A 15,648-nucleotide genomic window follows, 5' to 3' on the forward strand; every position below is an offset into this window, starting at 1 on the left:
TATGCAGAAAAATGATCTTTGGACTGAGCTAAAGTCAAATTTCACCCTACTGCGAGAGGATGATCTAGAGAAGCCAGTTAAAGAGCAATTAATCAAGTCTTTTGCTCTTAAGAGGATGGCAGAACTATTCAGGAGGTGGAAGAAAGAGCTGAATAAGTTTGTCGAAAATAAAGAGACACCAGAATTCAAGGGCAGATATGAGAACATCAGAAATCACTGGCCTGCATTTGTGGCCCACAAGACATTGGAAAAGAGTAAGAAGATGTCGGCGACAAACAAGCAAAATGCTACGAAGAAGAAGCATCACCATCGCACGGGGTCAGGTGGCTACCTCGTAGCCCGGCCTAAGTGGGCCAAGACTGAGAATGATCTGGTTTAAAAAGGGATCAAACCAGAGACAATTAACTGGCCAGACCGTTGTCGGACTTGGTTCTTCGGGGCTGACGGAACCTTGGACCCTGTAATAGGGAAGTGCATTTGGATGAACGATCAAATGGACATACCAGTCAAGAAGCTTCAGCAGTATATCGAAGCAGCGCAGCAAGGGACGTTCTTTCCAGACAGAGAGAACGACGAGCTCACAATGGCCCTCGGGAATCTTGAGAACCCTGGACGGACACGAGGCACGCCAGGCTCCATTCCGTGGAAGGTTGGGTTTCCGAACGCAGGCGGTTACAAATCCCAGGAGAGGAGGAAAAAATTGCAGCAGACCCAAATGCAGGCGCTGCAAGAAAGGGTACAAGCGATAGAGGAATGAGAAGCAAATCGCAGCAAAGGTACTGCCGAAGCTTCCCCCGAAGCTACCCCGCCATCTTAGCGGAGAAGCAGCGTGGCTTCCACCGAGCTGCTTCAGCCGGAGCATGCCTTGACAGCTCCTGCTAGCTATCCCGTGGATCCTATCACGGAGTCTCAAAATTGCCACCTTATGACGCAATGGATGAATTTGAAGGTCAAGGCAGCTGTTGGCTCTGTTTATCCTACTGAACCCGGCGCAACTTTTCACTGCCGGCCGATTCCAGAAGGATATACTAGGGTGATGCTGGATGAAATAACGGAGGGGTTTGAGGACCTCCAGCTTGACCACCCTACCGGTGAAGGGGAGACTAGGCTGGGGTCTGCTTTGAAGACTCCATGCCTATGGCGGAAGGAGCTCATCAACCTTCCGAACTGGACGCCTCCGCCTCCTCCTCCTCCTCCGTCAAGTCAGGGCACTCCGCCTCCTCCACCGCCTCCTCCGCCGCCTCCTCCTCCGGCGAGTCAGGGCACTCCGCCTCCTCCTCCGGCGAGTGACGATCAGGGCACTCGACCGGCTCCTTCTCCGGCGCGTGGCGGCACTCCGCCTCCTTCTCCTCCTGCGCCGACGCGCCCGAGCAGCCAACCTCCTCCTTCTCCGCCTCGTCAGCAAGGGCGGAAGAGACCTGCCGCCGCTCCGGCTGCTCCGGCGCATCGTAGTCCTTCTCCTCCGCCTCGTAAGCAAGTAAAGAAGACAACCGCTCCGTCTGCTCTGCTGGCGTCTAGCAGTACAGCCAGAGGCGGGAGGAAATGTAGATTTGGTCCTTCTCTGAAGACTCCAGAGAAGTTACCATACGAGAGGACCCCGGAGGAGAACGCCGAGATCGCACGAGAAGAAGTGAGGAACTACTTTGAAGGGGTGAAAGCAAAGAAACATCCACCTCCGTAGGAGAAGGTAGATCCGGTGAAAGCGAAGCGCACTCTGGCTGCCCTGACAAAACCACCCAAGTCTCCGCTAAAAGGAAACTATGAGCGCATTATTGGAAAGGAATTTGCCGAAGCGGAGCGGTCGGGAAGTACTGTCAGTGATCAAAGGCTGAAAGAACGACGAGCTGGGAAACAAATTGCCCAGCTCGGCGAACAAGCGAAGCAATCGTGCCCCCCGCTCAAGGTGCCTAGCGACAACGTCGCTGATGATCCGAGGATGGTGCCCGGTTATAGCAATCTTGGCGATTACCTGCCCGACGATGTACATTATGATTTCATGGAGGTGCAGATACAAAGATACGAGTACGGGAAGCCTCTCGTCAAAGATGAAAGATCTCTATCAACGATGATGCAAAGATTGCATGATTGGTACTTGAAAATCTGCAGAGACTCTGGGGGGAGGAGTACTTTGTATGTGAAAGTTAAAAAGGAGCATGACCTTGTTGGAATTGAACTGTTGCCTGTTCCATTTGAGGAGTTCTTTCAGTTTTTCAATCAATTGGCCCTTGATAAAACAACGGTCACCTGCTACTGTCTGTAAGTAGTACTACTTTTGTCATTAAGTCTCTCTATATAGCGCAACTCTTTCATTGCATGTATTTATAATCATCCTCACTATATTATGCAGATTGAAGATCGCCGAATTGAAGAAAAGACAAGTCGGTGATATTGGGTTCATTAACACATATCTCATAGATGCAACTCAGGTTAAATTTCATGCTGCAGATACCGAGGCCAACTTGCTAAGATCGTTGGTAATAAATGAAAACAAAGATATAATACTCTTTCCTTACAACTTCAGGTGAGTGTTACTGTCTTGTGCGTATTCGGTTTCCCTTATATATTAGTCAAGGTTATAGTAATGTAATTGATGAGTTATGCATGCGTGTGCAGTTACCACTATATTCTCCTAGAGATTAAGCTTATGCAGGGACTAGTAACCGTCTTAGACTCAAGACGAAAAGATCCCAGGACTATGCAGACATGACTCAAATGCTCGAGAAGTAAGTTAAATCGATCATTATCCACCATATCAGCAACTTTGTTCATTTCCTGATATATCACGTAATTGTTTTCTTTGTCTGGCAGGGTTTGGAAAAAATTCTCCAAAAAAGCTCCAAGACTCCCGAAGAAGCTGCAATTTAGACACCCGAAAGTAAGTACTACAGTAGCATGTTCCGCGCATCTCCTATTGATTCAAGCGCTAGTTTCATCAATACCATTTGGCATTCTTGCTTATTAGTTTGATTGACCTCTATTTCTTGTAAAGTGGTTGTGGCAGGAACAAGGGAATGATTTCTGTGGATACTACGTTTGCGAGTCCATCCGCCACACGACCTGTGAGCAGGGCTACACTGACGAACAATATAAAGTATGTAAATAACAACATTCACAATTTTATTTTATTACCATCATTTGTGTTGAGTTTATTCATTCATATATATATGTATTGACCCCCTTCTTCAAATTACATGTTTCGGAAGCGGGATGAACTCCTAGCACCAGCTCGCATGCGAGCAATTCAAGAGGAATTGGCGGCATTCTTTCTTGACCACGTCATCGCTGAAGATGGAGAATACTATGTGGACCATGAGTCCATATGATTATATTTGTAAGAGATAATTATTGTATATATGTAGCATGTAGTGTCGGATAGATATACGAGAACTTGTTGTTCGACCAATCTCTCGGAGAAGGAGAGGTGGTCGATATCACTTCTCTCTGTATGCATATATGTTCATGATGATCTTCTGTTTCCTTCGTTTGCTTACAAGCTAGCTAGCGTATCTAGTCCTCTCTATACGTATGTATAGTACGTAGCGTCGACCAAGCACGGACATAAGAGAGGACACTTCTCTCTATTAATTATAGCTAGCTAACACAATATATGAAACACCTAAATTAACCCCCCAAAACCCCCACCCCCCCCCCCTTCAAAAAAACAAAAACTCCAGCCACAGAAATGCTGACGCGTGGATGCCTATTGGTCCCGGTTGGTGCCACCAACCGGGACCAAAGGGTCTCCTGCCTGGACTCCGCGCACAGGCCACGTGGAGGCCCATCTGTCCCGGTTCTGGATTGAACCGGGACTAAAGGGACAGGGCATTAGTACCGACCCTTTAGTCCCAGTTCAGGAACCGGGACAAAAGGCACTTACGAACCGGGACAACAGGCCATTTTTCTACCAGTGGTATAGGATCCATATTTGAATATGTCTGTCTTTTCATAGACCTATTTGAGGTGAAGAGGACGTCGCGGCGGGTTAGATCGAAGGCAGAAGCTACCCCGTGCGGGCTGGAGGAGCTACCTCCATGTGGGTGTGGACCAGCGTCGGTGTCCCTGCCATGGGTATGGAGCTCCAACGGAAGGTGGGGTTGCTAGAGGCCATGATCGGTTGCAGAAGGTCGGCGGCGACATGATTAATTGAGTAGGTCCCTGCATGCATGGTTGGAACTAGGGGAGGAGAGGATAGGAGGCCCTGTGTGGTGTGCCTCAATCAGATGCTCGGTCGCTTGCACGCCTGCGCCCGCCCGCCGGTTCTCTCGTTGCTGGCGTGGCGTGGCGTGCTAAATAAGAGCATCTCCAACCGTTGGCCCCCCAGGAGGCATAAAAATCGCCGCCTGGGGGCGAGTCGTCGGTAGATTCGGCGCTAGGGGCGGTTGGGCATCCAGCCGTCGCCCCCAGGTCGCCGATATCGGCCCATTCCTGGCCGCTTTTCAGCCCACTTTCGGCGAGAAACGGTCCATATTCAGCGTGGTTCGGCGTTGAATTCTCAACATAAATAATTTTTTTTCCACATAGTTCATCACAGAAAATCAAATAGTTCAACAAAATAGTGCAACAACAGATAGCTCAATACAAATTATATAGTTCAACTCATATTTCATCACACGTCGAGATAGGTGTCGCCCTTCATCCTCCATAGGTGCTCTAACAGATCCTGCTGTAGTTGATGATGCACCTGTGGGTCTCGGATCTCTTGACGCATACTGAGGTAGACAGTCTAGGTTGCCGGTAGCTGGTGATCAACTTCGGCTAGATGATCCTGCCTGTAGTATGGTTCAGTGTCAAACACTGGCTCTTCCTGCTCGCTCTCGATGATCATGCTGTGCAAGATGACACAGCGAGTTATGATCTCCCATATTTGATTTTTCGACCAGGTCTGAGCAGGGTACCGGACAACAGCAAATCGAGATTGGGGCACACCAAATGCCTGCTCGACATCCTTCCTGCAAGCCTCCTGCACCATGGTAAAGTGGGACTTCTTGCCTCCTGGCACAACGTTTGAGATAGTCTTCACAAATGTAGACCATCTCGGATAGATGCCATTAGCTAGGTAGTACCCTTTGTTGTAGTGCCGCCCATTAACCTCGAAGTTCACCGGAGGAGAATGACCTTCAACAAGCTTGGCAAAGACAGGAGAACACTACAACACTTTGATGTCATTGTGAGTTCCTGGCATACCAAAGAAGGAGTGCCAAATCCAGAGGCCCTGTGTGGCCACCGCCTCAAGTACCACACTGCAACCGCCTTTGGCGCCTTTGTACATCCCCTGCCAAGCAAATGGGCAGTTCTTCCATTTCCAATGCATCCAGTCGATGCTTCCAAGCATCCTAGGAAATCCTCTTGCTGCATTATGTGCTAGGATTCGAGCAGTGTCTTTCGAATTGGGTGTTCGCAAGTATTACGGTCCAAACACTGCCACCACTGCCCGACAGAACTTGTAGAAACACTCTATGGTGGTGGACTCGGCCATGCGTCCAGAGTCGTCGAGTGAATCACCAGGAGCTCTGTATGAAAGCATCCTCATCACTGTCGTGCACTTCTGGATTGAGGTGAATCCAAGTTTGCCGGTGCAATCCTTCTTGCACTTGAAGTAGCTGTCGAACTCCCGGATGGAATTCATAATTCTAAGGAAAAGCTTTCGGCTCATCCGATAACGACGCTGAAATACTTTGTCACCGTGCAGTGGAGCGTCGGCGAAATAGTGGAGTAGAGCATGCAGTAGCCTTCGAGATGATGTCGGTTCTTTGCTTTCATCCGCCCAGGTGCTGAGCCACCGGGCCCGGCCTTTCATTGCTCGCCAGCAGGGCGGAGATGCCGGCGAGGACCATGAGATGTTCCTCTTCCTAGACGTCGGCCTCGGCTTCCTCCTCCAGCAGTGCGGCGAGTGCCTCCTCGTCGTCTGAGTCCATTGCCGAGGCAGGCAAATCGCCGAACACCTTACGGGCGCGGTGGGCGCGCACCTGCCACTACACTGCCCCTTCGCGGCCGGAGCGCCGGAAAAATCACCCAACCAGTGGTGAAGAGGCTGCCTCGGCGAAACCTCTGCTCTTTTCCCGGCGGGGAATGGGCTATCCAGCGGTGCTGGGCGGTGGGCGCCGGGATCAGCCGGTTGTCGGCCGAGCGCGCGGGGGGTGGGAGGTGAATCTGCAACATAGGCTTGACTTTTCACCGACGGTGTGGGCCAGACATGCTTTTTCTTTGTGCCGGAGCCCCCGAGCGCCCTCAAGTGCGCTGGGTTTGGCCTGCGATCGCCGGGCCTAAAAACGGGCCGAGCCGGCGGATTTCTTTGTCCTGCGACACGACTGGGGCGTTTTTTTTTGGCGCCGGCGCGGGAAAAGTCGCCTAGAGGGCCTGTTAGGGATGCGTGTGGAGATGTTCTAAGGAAGGAGGAGGAAAAAGATGCGGTCTTTGAGCTGCAGGAGTCGACGATCTGCCGGTGCTGATCGGAGAGGAAGGAGGCGCGAGGAATTGTGTCGGCGGCGGCAACGAGATTCTGGGCTCCGCCGTTCGTGTCTTTTTTTTTTTTGCGGGTGACTCCGGCGTTCGTCTCAAGGAGGAGAGAGACGGAGTCACCGGAGCAGCTAGCTAGAATTGGCGGTGGTCTTACTAACTGGAGGAGAGAAGGTCGCAGAGATGAATGAATTTTGAGGAGAAGAAAAGGGAAGATGCATGGATGAATCCACGTCCTCGCGGCCGTCCCGACGGCAAGCCCCAGCGGTCCTCGAGGGGAGCTCACGTCGGTCAGCGGTGCCCAGAGATGCATGCGCGCGTTTGTTCCCGAAAGTCAACTCTGGGCGTCTGCCCTCGCCGCACGTACGCACGGGATGCCACGTTTCTGATCTCTGGTACAAGTACTGCATCGCACTTGTCGGAATTACATACACACAACATCCGTCCTCGTCCAAGAACTTGCAAGGGTAGTATCCTCTCCGCCGTTGCTACACGTACAAGGTCCCCATTGGCATGCCATGCATGAGCAGCAGTGGTTGCGTCAGGGCGGCTTCCTGTGCGCGGACGAGGCCATGAGCACGGCCATGGCGACGACGAACATGAAGAGCATGCTCTCCAGCAGCGTGTAGGCCCTCCTCGACGACCTGCGGTACTCCCCGAACAGCAACACGCCCCAGCGCATGCTCACCAGCAGGGGCGAAACTAGGCCTGGGCAACTGGGGCTGTAGCCCCAGGCGTGGCCCAAGTAGCACTTGTACACATAGTAGAAAAAAATTCAGAATCCGAGATACATACAAATCCAGCCCCAGGCTTCACATAGACGTACAGGCCTTCAAGGCTTCAACCCATTAGCCCAACTCCATCAATCGAACAGAAAACCAATCGACGGTACGCTTCGATCTGTAGCCTGATCGCTCGTCGATCAAGTCAATCAAGAAAGAAAAAAAAACATGTCAACCCGCGATTGGCGGTTCCCCGCCGCACCGGCCGCCGGGTCCAGTGCCCTGGCCTCCCGCCTCTTGTTCTTCGCAATCTATTTTTGATTTGAAGTGCACACACCCAGGACCGCACTTTGTGCTAGTGTGTTGCACAGGTAATATGTAATCTGTATCATCAAATTCGGTTATCCCTAATTCCTTTATACCAGCCAAACTTAGTGAGTTTTATTTATTTAGTCAATTTTATTAAATTGTTTGTCAGGAAATTAGATACTTTATACGAACAATTGATTTAGTTTATGTCCAGTGTCTTGATTTTATGTTTGCAGATCCAGGTCCTTCTACTATTGCTGGTGAAGAAACGAGGGCCTTGAATTAAGCAAGTCTTCACTAATTCGGTACCAAACCAGGTTTGCAATGATACACTTTATTAAACTATTTCTTTTATGGATCTTCCTCTCGTGATAATAATGAATTTTTATGTCATCTTGAATGTGATTTATTGTCATACTTATAATGCACATTGATGTGCGTAGTATTTGACATTATAATTAGTCAGTTAATTTTAGTCCTAAGCTTTGAGAAATCCTGGTTCCGCCTCTGCTCACCAGCGGCAGCCCCTGCACGGAGTCCGCCGCCGCGTACCCGGCCATGAACGCGAACGCGTTGCCCAGCCCGAACACCAGACCCGCCAGCAGCGCCATCCCCCTCTCCCCTCCCGGTCGCCGCCGTAAGCCCGCAGTGTGGATCGTGGATCGCGGCACGCCGGTCAAGGGGCGGTAGAGGCACAACACGTTGAGCGCCACGCCCACCACCAGGTAGGAGAGGCAGAAGTAGAAGTAGGCGGTGTAGACCACCAGGTGCGGCACGCCGTCGCGCAGCTTGTGCCACTGATCGTTGGTCGCCAGGTTGAACGCCGGCGCGAACAGCGAGTAGCATAGCATACCCCCGCGAACATCACGATCGCCAGCCCCACCAGCGTGTTGGATTGGACCCGAGAACCTTGATTGATCTCTTGTCCTCGAGGTCGACGAGGAAATCTGCCGTTCCTGCCTCGGCTTTCTCCACGGCTTTATATGGTACTGCAGGCTTTGCTGCTTCACAATCCTTTGGTTCCTATGTTCTCGATTGAAAGACTATTATTAAGAAGACCAGTAGATCATCATTTTCACCTGATTATTGATACACAAGTTGTTACCTTCTTCTTGAAGAAGGTGCTGGGTGAGATCTTACTTTGCAGTGTTCCTGTGAAGAATTCAGCAAAGTGATCCTCAGATGCAGTGCACTGCACGGCGTACTTGTGCCGAAACTTGTAAATTTGGTTTGGATTTCCAGTTACAAGCAGTAGATTAGCTAAAATATTCAGATATCTACAAGTAAAATCTTGGTGAAAAGGAAGAAGCTCATTCATTATTTTCATCAAATGAATAAGGCGCTGGGGAAGGAAGCAGAGATGAGATTCTACCCAGCAGAGTTTCTGGAGTTTAATAGCTTCTCCTGGTTGTCAGCAGCATTGGAGGAGTGAACAAGTGAGCCTAGGCAGGCTGCAATCAGAAAGCATCCGACGCCCAAGAAGAGAACCTCCGCCCTGTTGATCTGGTCGCCCAGAAAATAGTTCAATGTTGTCCCTGCAACAGAAATTTCAGTTTATGATTTTTGATATCTTCCGGTGAGTCTCTGATCTTGATCATGAATGTTTACGTGTATGATTAGTGCATGATTGAGTCAGGGGCGTCATCTTATTTTTCTCCCGTTGCAACGCACGGGCATATGTGCTAGTTTAATAAAATGGTTGTGTCCATTGCTTGATGCAGAGACCGCGAGTATTCTCCCTTTCGGAAAAAAAGAAGGACGAAAGTAAGCAAAGTGGAAAGAAGCACTACCGCATCTAATCACAGCGCCATTAAGACGAGACAAATCGATATTTACAGGGCCATTAAACTTGGGAGAAGCAGTGTCTCATGCAACAGACGTTTCATTTCTTTGTGCAACGATGCAATGATGCAACAGTCGTGGTGAGTGGCCTCGCCACAATTGGGAGTCCCCACTGTTTGCTCCCAAAGCATGACTCCTCTCCATAGAATACGATCGAGCATCCAACGGCGATGCGGTAGATTTGAACCATTTTTAATGAACATGAAAATAAATTCCCAAGTCTCAAAGAAGTGTGTTTTAGTGGGCTAAAGTAGAAATCTTTCCTTGTATTGGCGGTTCTGATGAAAAATAAAATAAAAGGGCAGCAAAAATATTGGAACACTTTGATGTCATGTGCACACAACCCTCTGCATCTAATAGATTTTCAGACAAGACATACAGCGGTCGCCGAGACATTACGCGTCCAAAGCAGAGGCCGAGAAGGGATCAACAACACAGTGGCTGATGTCGAGGATCTGAATTGAGCTGATGAAGATGTCTTTTGGGTGGTCTCTCGTAGTAGTAAGCTGAACTGCTAATTCGAAATGCTTCGCGGCGGCCAAAACGCAAAGGGTGGCCTCCTACTTGATTATTGCGATGTCCACAGTAGGCGTGGTTGAGATACCATATAAGACATGAATAGTACACTCGTTCCGAATTTCTCACGCCGTGGCAAAAAAAAAGGAAGGACACGGCCCTGCCACTGAAACCATTTGGGAGGCACACTGAGGTGGACTACTCTTTGACAAAGTGAAAGCACTCCAAGGGTTGAGGTCCAAGCCATCGAAGCCATGCCAAAACTATATCATCATCCAAATGCGCATGGACTATTGGCATTTGCAGAGAAGGTGCGCGGCTAACTCGCCTTCCACTTTACAAAGTTGAAAAACAATGCAATTTGTGCAATCTATTAGCAGTCCAAGCAAATCATATTTGACAAGCAAGATGACTTTGGTAAATAAAGCAATCAAGTGGATGGAGAAGAAGACACCAGCAAAGCTCGATACTTCATGTTCTGGTTTCAGTAATCTATTGCTGATCCTTATATGCGTGAACCAATAAAATCTGAATCTCTAGTGTGTAGAGATATGAAGAATAGTATACATAGACAGGAAAAATCTGAATCTCTTGTGTGTAGAGATAGGACGAATAGTATACATTTTTTGTTTTTTGCGAGGAGAACGAATAGTATACATAGCCAGCCTGGAAATCTGTAATGTGTAGGGATAGAACAAATGATGCACAAAGTGGGTCTGGAAAAATCTAGGATATTTTGCTTAGCAGGGTCTTGCTCTTAGAAAATACAAGACCTAGGTAGTACGTAGGCAGTGATATGAAGTCGTTATTACACCAGTAGCTAACTGTTAAGAATCAGTTGGTTATGTCTTTACGGAAAGGTGTGGCTACACTCTGGTGTACTACACAACAATTTTGAAAAAACTGACAAAACACCTTTCAAAACTGATCCAAAAAATCTGATTTTTTGTGACATCAAACATGAAAAATTGTTTTAGATACTTGCAAAATTTCATCAACAAATAACATTCGACAAGATCTCACCAAAAATAACAAGATCACCAGTCAATGTTTTTTCCATTTTATACAAGATGATTTTTTGTTGTCTAGAGCTGCTCGAATGTTATTTCCGGATGAAATTTTACGACAACCTAAAACATTTGTTCATGTTTCATGTCAAAAAAAATCAGAATTTTTGGATCACATTTGATATTGTTCTTTCTGGTTTCTGTAAACTCGGGAGTAGTACACTCGAGAATAGAAAATCCACCCTCATGATTTTTGTCCTTTGGTTGGAAGAATAGAGCTTTATTGATCAGCAAACGGCATTTCCTTACCCCTTTACTGAAAAAGGAATGTAGGATGAGCCGCAAAGTTTAGCGCGCTCGTTGCTGCCTTTTTTGCTCCCCATTCAGAAAGAAGATGGGGATCCTAAACTAACGAGGAGGAGAGCCGGCCTGACCCCCCGACCCCCGCGTCGCCCGAGCCAGGCGACTCGGGTGGAACCCAGCCGCCGGCGTCCTGTCACCCCTTCCCCGCTCACCCCCGCGCCGCCGCCGTCGTAGGGTCGGCCGACGAAGCCACGCCGGACCTTGGGATTGCGGCGGCGGGGCTGTCCCTCCTCCTCCCACCGTCCCTTCTGCCCTCCCGCGCTAGATCTGAGTTGGCGGCGGCGGCCTCCTCTAGCGGCGGCGGTGCCGGCCTACCCTGTTCGCTAGCGGCGCGGGTGGACTGTCGCAGCCGCATCTCAGCACCGATGGTGCCCTGTCCGCCCTGACATGATCTGGACATCCTCTCCGGCTAGCTGCGGCACTCCAGGCGGCCGGCCTTGGCGAGGCCCTGCTAGCTGCGGCTCCCCCTGCTCAGACCCCCCCCCCCCCCCCCCCCCCGCGTGAGTTTCAAGTCGGCCTTCTGGGGAGGCGGCCATGGATGGCTGGGGTTGTGCAGTCGGCGTCTGCCTCCTGTGGCACGCCGGTCGTGGGTTTGGCTGCGCGCGAGTCCACTTCGACACCTCCACCTCGTCCCCATCCCCCTGCAGGGGCGGCTTCGGCCTGGCGGCCATGGACCTGCGTCCCCTTCCTGCGTCCATTGCCGGCCAGTGCGGCTTCGGACCCGACGAGCCTCGAAAGTTGCGCTCTTTCCGGCTCTCTTGGCTCTTTGGCTCGTCGGCATATCTGCAACATCATCACCCTACGGTGTCTTGGTTCCCTGCGCCCGCCGGCGCCCCTGCTGCTCCGGTCCCGGTGGCCCAAATCCACGCTCTTTCCGGATCCTGGCTTGTCCGGGGCTATGGTCACTGTCCCATCCCCACTTCCTCTCATCCCGCGCAGCCACGCATCCACGCATCCTTGTCCTCCTCTGAAGCTCGCGCGCCCGGCGATGCACAGTGCCTCCTTTGGCATCGCGCGTGGCTCCCCTTCCTGCAGTCGCAACACCGGCCTACACTCGACGACCCCCTCTTCGACTCGTATTCCGATGGCTTGGGATTGCGTGGAATTGTCCAGGGTGAAAGCCTACATCTTGTGCTGGCAACGGCGACACCCGCGGGTGTCGTCCCCTTCCTGGAGGCGTTGTCATGGCCGTTCCGTGCCCCTCTTCGAGCATCAAAAGAAACCCTAGGTTCGGGTTTCTGGATTGGACGACGACGGCGTCTCGGTGTCGTTCTCCTTCATGAAGGCGTTGTCTTGGTTGGTCGCGGCATCCTCGCTGCCGGCTTCAGAGTTTTGATCGTCTAGTTGTAGATTGGTTTGCTTCTCTAGTCGTCGAGTTTAGCCGTGCTCTTCTTTGTTTGGGTCGTGCATCTTACATCTATCCGTTTCGGGCACCATGTTCACGCCTCTTGTGTTCGTGTCATGTGTTGTACCACCTTCTGTAATCATTCTAACTTCTTCTATCAATGCAATGATACGCAAGCTTTGCGTATTCGCGAAAAAATGGGGCTGAACACTGTTCGGTCCCTCCTCTGCTTATATCGTTCACAGAAACATGGCACTATTATTTTAATAGTGTTAAACATAGGAGCTGACAAAGATGAAATTAAAATGAACTAGAATAGTCAACTTCCACTCTGGTTGCCAAGTGCATAGGAAAAAGAACAGGCGCATCCATCTAGGAAAACCAATAAAAAATCAACGACCATTGAAGTTTCAGGCAAGGCCAATTCTAGCTGAGTACCACATAAGGGCATCTTCAATAGTTTGTATGTTAACTTGTTCGTAAAATATGTCATGTCATCAATCAATACTTTAACATACAACAACTCCAATACGTTGTATCTTGTTTACCTAATAGAATGTGAGATAATAAATAAGGTGCTCTCTTATTCTACATTGGTGCAAGTGGTATTGGTTTATGTACATGCAACCTTCCTCTCTTTCCTCATTTATTGTATGACACATCATAAAAAATCCTATGTACTTCCTCTATCACAGTTTAAAGGGCGTATCTTCAAAACCAGAATTTTTCACAATTAGAGGGAAATAGGGCGCATGTCATTAATTAGCCTATTAACTGCATCGTTTTGGGAGGAATTAACTCCTTCCGTTTGCCTTCCTGGTGCGCATGCATGGTGTGAACTGAAATTACTCCATCAATGCATGCGATGGTTTCCTTCTTTTACTGGATGGGGAGGTTACTATGTGTTTGTTTGGCGATTAATTAGGCGCATATCCTTAACTACCGCAACTCCAATGCATCGGTTATTCCTACCAATCGCTAGCAACCTTGGGCCCAGAGAGATGTGAGGTACGCCCTTTAAACTGTGATGGAGGGAGTAGCAAAGTATACCAACAACTATGCTACAACCATTAGAGATGCCCTAATGTGCCTATTCATGGGACCAGCAACAACACAAGGATTTGTTTAAGAAAATCAAGAAGCAATGCACTATCAAATTTAATCACCTACTCACAACGTCATTATTGCGGCCAATCAAGACAAGACAAGTCAATCTATGTAGTACTGTCATAGTGCCATTGCTCTCATTTAAGTGCTCTACCTTAATATGTTTTACTACATTCGTCCTGGTTATTGGTCCCCCTTGCATTTTGTGCCAAAATTTGACCTTAAATTTAACTAATAAAATTTTAATGCATGTAACCAAAAATAGTATCATTGGAAACTATATTCAAATACGAATCCAACAATATAATTTTTGGTGACATGCATTATTATTTTTTTAGTTAAATTTATGGTCGAAATTTAGCAATAAATACTTTTTTTAGAACGAAGACGCCAGATGCGTCCGGCTTTAAATTAATAAAGCCCAACGGCAGAGTCATACCAATAAGTCTTACATCACCCAAAAGCCCCATCGGGCCACTACCATGATCAAGCGGAGAAGATAAAGTTACTGTCGCGTTACAAGGCATCGCCCGTACTGAGCACGCAGGCTCGTCAAGCACTCAAAAGAGACTACGTCGACCACCGTAGTTATGGCTCCCTAGCCGCCGCATACACTTGCAGAATTCGATGTTGCGCTGTCTTGATCAAATCAGCATCCTTGCGCCTCCCCAACGGACTCCACTGCTGCAAAAGAAGATTGCATTTGAAGATGATATTAGCCGGATGTTTTGGCAAGGTCCCCTCGATCGCGAGTTTATTCCTAGTTAGCCACAAGGACCATAGAAGAGCTCCGACACAGGTCCACACGACTCGTTTCGTTGAGCCTTGCAGCGCACCTAAAATGTGGATAAGCTCTGCAGCTGAGCGTGGGTCCCACTGGACACCAGCCGCGGACCGCACTGCGCTCCACGCAAACCGCGCTAAGGGGCACCGAAAGAAGGCGTGGTTCGCGTCCTCTGGGTCCCCGCACAATGCACAAGGCCCATTGGCCGGCCCATTCCGTTTGGCCACGTTCAGGGAAGTGGGAAGCTTATCGCGGAACATTTGCCAAAGGAATAGTTTGATCTTCAGTGGCAACCGCGCGGTCCAAAGCCCTGCCACCACCAGCTGCGATGGCCCCTGGCACAGCTTGCGGTATAGAGACTTGACCGAGAACTTCCCAGAGCTGGTGAGCGCCCAGCTCACCGCGTTCGGTTGGTCCGAGAGCACCACCCGGTCAATCAACTGCCGCAGGGCTACAACACTGGCCTGCTCTGTCCCCTGAAGTTCGCGTTTGAAATGAATCTCCGAAGGGGTCGTACGCAGCGCGTCAGCCACCGACATGCCTGGGTCTACGGCAATGTCGTACAGGTCACGGAATTCTTCCCATAGGGGGCGGGCGCCTATCCAAAGATCTGTCCAGAATCGCTCCGATCGCCCATCTCCAATCAAGAACTTAGCCCCCAAGGCAAAGGCCAACTTGATCGTCTGGAGATCATTCCAAAAAGGCGAGCCGCTTGCTCTACCTTCAAAGAAATTCCCGTTGGGGAAGTACTTGGCCTTAAGGAGATCAACCCAGAGTCCGGACGCCCCCTGGGCAATTTTCCAAATCCACTTACACATCATAGAGATGTTAAGCAATCTAGAGTTGGTGATCCCGAGGCCCCCCAAATCCTTGGGACGACACATCCAAGCCCATTTGACCATATGGTATTTACGGTTCGGGCTAGTTCCTTCCCAAAAGAATTTAGACCGCGGCGTGTCAAACTTTGCGTGCACCCCCTCTGCAAGCAAAAAAAGGCCCATAGCAAACATAGGCAGGGAAGAGAGGCTTGAGTTCGTGAGAGCTAGTCTGGCCGCTTTTGAGAGGAATTTACCCCTCCAAGGGCACACCCTACCCCTCACCTTAGCACATAGAGTTTCCCAATCCTCTATTTTCGGCCTTTTGATGTCAACTGGAAGGCCTAGGTATGTCAGCGGGAATTTACCTACCTTGCAGTTG

The 15,648-nt window shown here is 49.7% G+C and overlaps 1 pseudogene; it reads right to left on the reverse strand.

Moving 5' to 3' along the window:
- Positions 1 to 6,909: 6,909 nt before the first annotated feature.
- On the reverse strand, positions 6,910 to 14,990 carry LOC125518272 (annotated as a pseudogene).
- Between the last annotated feature and the right edge of the window lie 658 nt (positions 14,991 to 15,648).

The sequence above is a fragment of the Triticum urartu genome, chromosome 7 (assembly GCF_003073215.2).
Source record: "Triticum urartu cultivar G1812 chromosome 7, Tu2.1, whole genome shotgun sequence".
Taxonomy (NCBI): Eukaryota; Viridiplantae; Streptophyta; class Magnoliopsida; order Poales; family Poaceae; genus Triticum; species Triticum urartu.